This window comes from Chlorocebus sabaeus, chromosome 25 (assembly GCF_047675955.1).
Source record: "Chlorocebus sabaeus isolate Y175 chromosome 25, mChlSab1.0.hap1, whole genome shotgun sequence".
Taxonomy (NCBI): Eukaryota; Metazoa; Chordata; class Mammalia; order Primates; family Cercopithecidae; genus Chlorocebus; species Chlorocebus sabaeus.
The window spans coordinates 9185371-9191044 of record NC_132928.1 but is presented as its reverse complement, the minus strand read 5'-3'; the positions used below and the strand labels follow the sequence as shown (position 1 = coordinate 9191044).

The 5674-nt window shown below is 45.0% G+C and overlaps 2 pseudogenes; both read right to left on the bottom strand.

Annotated features, from left to right (window-relative positions):
- Positions 1-561: 561 nt before the first annotated feature.
- LOC103230063 (X-ray repair cross-complementing protein 6-like) lies at positions 562-2430 on the bottom strand (annotated as a pseudogene).
- Positions 2431-3706: 1276 nt separating this feature from the next.
- LOC103230062 (large ribosomal subunit protein uL10 pseudogene) lies at positions 3707-4648 on the bottom strand (annotated as a pseudogene).
- Positions 4649-5674: the final 1026 nt, after the last annotated feature.

Genomic DNA, 5674 nt, shown 5'->3' with positions numbered 1-5674 from the left:
TGAGGCAGGCAGGTTGCTTGAGCCCAGGAATTTGACACCAGCCTGGGCAACATGGCGAAACCCTATCTCTTAAAAAAATACAAAAAGTAGCCAGGCGTGGTGGCTCATGCCTAGAGTCCCAGCTACCTGGGAGGCTGACAGGGGAGGATCACCTGAACCGGAGGAAGATCTGAGCCATGATTGTGCCACTGCACTCCAGCCTAGGACTCTCTCTCTCTAAAAAACAAACAAACAAACAAACACAAAAATCCCGACATCACATTGTTTACTCCCTTGATGCTGGCCAGAGTGACACTTGGCATCAGGAGGGCAGTATAGTCTCTCTTTTTTTTTCTTATATTACCAAGTTAGGGCTCTTCATTCAGGCAGTAGAGTAAGGAACAGCGAAGTGGGAGGGCTACACCATTGCCATGGCAACAGAAAGCCTCATAAAGATAAAGTCCCTCTGTTTCTGTCAGGCAGGCTCTTCCTAGCTCAGGAGACACCAGTTTTCACTGGCTGAGAACAAGGCCAGGCAGCCTGGCTACATTGTGGAAGGGCAGCTGGACGCGTGGCCTCTGGTCAGTTCTGGAAGTGATTGATGAGGGCTTCCAGTGGCTCCTGCTTCTTCAGCCCATACCCCAGCAGGCTTGTTTCAGCATGAGGACAGCAAACTTGCCCAGTGTGCCGTTGCTTATGTGGTTCTTCAGCTTCTCTTCTGAATACTCCACCTTGGGCCTTTTGCTTCTGAAACCTTCATGATTGTGTTTTATGTTGCTAACTTTCCCTTCAGGATTGTAATCTGGTGGATAGAGAAGTTCCTTAAACTTATCCACCAGTGGGGAGCCCAGTCTTTTATTCATTGCTTCAACTTCGGGCAATGTCAGGTCCACTGCTTGTTCAGGCTCCATCAAATCCAAGGCCAAGGCCTCCAGGTTCCTGGAGTGCTGCTGCAGCACAGAATTCTCAAAGCTGTCTCTTCTGTATTTGAATTGGAGCTTCTGAACAATAGCCTTCACCTTGTCCACCTGCTCTGCGGTTGCCATGACTTTTTTAGTAAAGGGCACCTTCCCTTTATTATCAGCATAGCATAAAAAGACCAGCTGGAAGCCTTCAGGAGTCACCTGAATTTTCTGATCATCCAACTCCTCTTCCTGTGGCACCAAAGCCACAAAATAAGGGGGGATGTTCCTGCAGGGTGTGTATCTGCACAATGCTGTGACCTCCTTCTCCAGACACATGATGAGTAGAGCACTGAACAGGGTTGAGCTCCCATTCATCGGCAACTCCTCAGAGTACACAAAGAAGGAGGGCCTTGGGTAATGGTGCTTCTTCAGCTTTACCAAGGGCTTAAACCCATGAGAATCAAATCTGGTTCATCAAACTATTTTAGCTCTTCTGTTTCCTCTTTCTCCAGTATAATCTGATGCCTTCCATAGATCTGAGACCTCGTGGTATCTCTAGGCAGAAGCAAACTGCCTGTATTTACATTACACGTCCAGGTCTTAGTTTTCACCGATTCATCTATTTCTTGATAGAGTTTTATTGGAGGAGGCTTAAGAGTCTTTTGGATCAGATTATAAATGCCCACAGAGAACACTATATCTTTGTTGAACTTCAGCTTTAACCTGCTGAGTGCTCACTTCCTGACCTCCTTGGCTCAAAACTGCCTCAACAGGTCTTCCAGCTTGCTGGATCCCTCAAAGTGAGCCCTGAAGTCCTCAGCCTCTGCTATGCTGATGATATCTCTGTAAAACAAAGATATGTCAAAGCCTCCAGGTTTCTTCAGGTGCATCAAGTCAAGGAAGATGCCTGTATCCCCGTGATTATTGGCTTTGGTCCTGGCCCAGCTGGCTTTGACACTGTCATTGCCTTGGGGGTTGTCTTCCTTGGTGAACAACGTGACTCCTCTTGTACAGTACATTGCTAAAGAGGTTGTTGGCACAGACTCACAACATTTCACTGAGTGAGTAGTCAGATCCATGCCCATCGGGTCTTGGAAACCAGCATGGAATATTATCTTTTAAAAATCTTTGATGTATTACTAGTTGTTTTTGTGGAGTGCTGTGGCTCAGGCTTTTTGAAGAAGCCTAGGATAACACAAACATAATTCTGGTTTTGTCCCTGCTGCCCCTTAAACCAGTCAAGCTCTAGAATTCGTTTTGCACCTGGATTATCCAACTCCTGGATGCTCATGTCAAAAGGAGTCAACTCATCTTCACTCTGAGATTCACACATAGCTCTGGAGGCATCAACCAAAAAAATCAAACTATTTCTTCCTGAATATTTATAGTCTCCACTTGCTTCACATGATTCTCATGGGTTTCAAGCCCTTGGTAATGCTGAAGTGCTGTGGGTCTGTGCAACCTCTTTAGCGATGTCCAGTTCAAAATGTTCTTATTCTGCTTCTTGATTGCCTCGAGTTTTGTAATAAGACTTTCACCCTGACATGTTGCTTACTGCTCACTTTGGTGCGGGCCAGGGCAGAATGGTCTCTTAAGATTCTCTCTGCCAGTCTGGTCTCTGTCTCACTACATTATTTCAGAGACCCAAGAGTGTTCCAAAGGAATGTTCTGATATTGGTAGCAATACACATCATCAAATTGCTCTCTAGAAATGTATACATTTACAACTCAATCATAAGAGTACGTAACAGTGCTCCTTACAATGTATTCTATTAATGTATATCCTAATAATGTATCCTCCTTACAATATTACATGTAACCAGCATGGAATATTATGTTTTAAAAATCTTTGATGTATTACTAGTTGTTTTTGTGGAGTGCTGTGGCTCAGGCTTTTTTTTTTTTTTTTTTTTTGAGACGGAGTCTTGCTCTGTCGCCCAGGCTGGAGTGCAGTGGCCGGATCTCAGCTCACTGCAAGCTCCGCCTCCCAGGTTCACGCCATTCTCCTGCCTCAGCCTCCCGAGTAGCTGGGACTACAGGCGCCCGCCACCATGCCCGGCTAATTTTTTGTATTTTTAGTAGAGACGGGGTTTCACCGTGTTAGCCAGGATGGTCTCGATCTCCTGACTTGTGATCCACCCGTCTCGGCCTCCCAAAGTGCTGGGATTACAGGCTCAGGCTTTTTGAAGAAGCCTAGGATAACACAAACATAATTCTGGTTAAAATTGATCAGCAAAGATGAGTGGTGCTGGCAATGACTCATTTTGGCTGACAGTGGGGGAAATAAAAGATTTAGCAATGGGAAGAGAAAATGATAAGTTTGGTTTGAGCTAAGATAAATTTGGATTATCTATGGGACATCCAATAGGTGATATGTAATAGGTCATTGAGTATCTCTGTGTGGAGGTGTGAGATGTAAATAGAACATTTAAGTATTAATATATGGTAAGTGGATAAATCATAAATGTAGGTACAATAGTTCAAGAAGAATTCAGAATGGGCAAGCAGTTGAATATGAAATCTTGGGGAATATCAACATTTAAAGGGGTGCAAAAGAAGCATAAGCTAAAGGTACTTTTTTTTGAGAGAGAGATGGAGTCTTGCCCTGTTGCACAGGCTGGAGTGCAGTGGTGCAATCATAGTTTGCTGAAGCCTTGAATTCCTGGGCTGAAGCAATTCTTCCACATCAGCCTCTGGAGTACCGAAGACTACAGGCACAAGCCACCAAGCCCAGAGGAAGGCACTTTTTTTTTTCTTTTTAAAGAAGCCTTTATTTCCTTGTTTTGCGAATAAAGCTGGCTGAGTTGGTTTCTTTTTGGTGATTAGTCAAAGAGACGAAATCGCATATACTTGTCTGACTCCTCTAACTCTTCCTTGGCTTCAACCTTAGTTGGGGCTGCAGCAGCAGCAGGAGCAGTCGTGGCAGCAGTGGCCACAGGGGCAGCAGCCACAAAGGCAGATGGATCAGCCAAGAAGGCCTTGACCTTTTCAGCAAGTGGGAAGGTGTAATCAATCTCCACAGACAAAGCCAGGACTCGTTTGTACCCACTGATGATAGAATGGGGTACTGATGCACCAGCTGGGTCGCCAATCTGCAGACCGACACTGGCAACATCGCGGACATTCTCCAGGAAGTGAGAATGCAGTTTCCTCTGTGACCTCAAGCACTTCAGGGTTGTAGATGCTGCCATTGTGGAACATCTGCTGGATGACCAGCCCAAAGGGGAAGGGAGAGATGTTCAGTAGTGTGGTTTTGCTGGCTCGCACTTTGTCTCCAGTCTTAATCAGCTGCATATCACTCAGGATTTTAGTGGCACCCCTGGAGATTTTAGTGGTGATGCTTAAAAACTGGAGAAAGGAGGTCTTCTTGGGCCCCAGACCAGTGTTCTGGACTGGCACAGTGACTTCACATGGGGCAATGGCACCAGCATGGGCCACAGCTGGCACCTTGTTGGCCAGCAGCAGGTCCCTGATCTCAGTGAGGTCCTCCTTGGTGAACACAAAGTCCACATTCCCCCGAATGTGAGGCAACAGTTTCTCCAGAGCTGAGTTGTTTTCCAGGTGCCCTCAGATGGCCTTGCGCATCATGATGTTCTTGACCATCAGCACCATGGCCTTCCTGCAGAGGGACATGCGGATCTACTGCATCTGCTTGGAGTCCATACTGTCTGCTCCCACGATGAAACATTTCAGATAATCATCCAAAAGTTGGATGATTTTAAGGAAGTAGTTGACTTCCAGGTCACCCTGTCTTCCCTGGGCATCATAGTGGTGCATCAGGGATTGTCACACAGGGTTTAAAGACGATGTCACTTTCATGAGGACACCTGGTGAGAGGAGGCACTTTTTATGAATAGCCACAGGGGTAGAAAGATAACTCAGAGAGTACTGTCATTGAAGACAAATAAAGATACTTTCAGAAAGGAGAGAATAGCATGTCACAAAGAAAGAAAATTGATTAATTATTAATGATTGGGAAACGGTGATTTAGTCTGTTTTGTGCTGCTATTACAAAATACCTGAGACTGGATAATTTATAAAGAAAAGAAATTTGTTTCCTCACAGTTCAGGAGGCTAGAAAGTCCAAGATTAAGATGACGGCAGGTGGTGTTTTCTGGTGAGATCTGCATCCTCCAGAGGGAAGGAACGCTGTGTTCTCACATGGTGGAAGGCTAAAGAGCAAGCCAGCTGAGTGCTACAGCTCTTTAAATAAGACTCTTTAAAGAAGACTCTTTAATAAAGGCCTTAATCCCATTCATGAGGGGATGAGCTCTCGTGACCTTATCATCTCTAGAAAACTCCATCTCTTTATACTATCACATTGCATTAAGTTTCAACATCTGAATTTTGGAGTGGACACATTCAAACTATAGCGGATAAAGTTTTAATAGCAATAATTAATGTTTAGCAACCAAGAAATACCCTCATTCTTCCCTGCTTGTTAATTTCTACCTTTCAGGTTCCCCAAGGAGTGGTACACATAGGAATATCAAATAATAACCAAATTGCAATTTTATTAAGGCCCAAGTCAATGTCAATAACACTCAGTGCAGCTTTGGTGGGGATAGGTGGGCCTCTGGTGTAGGCTCAAGGCATAAATGAGATTTTCTACCCTGTGTTTCTCTCCCTGTTCCCCACTGTGGGTGAAATCTGAAGCTTAGGATCTTACCTACCTGTGGTTTGCTGTATGATGAAAGGATGTCAAGGTAAGATCTGACAGAGCCTCTTGGGAGAAGACCTGAGTCCACTTATTTATCATGCCACATGGAGCGGGAAACAGAGCTCAGAGA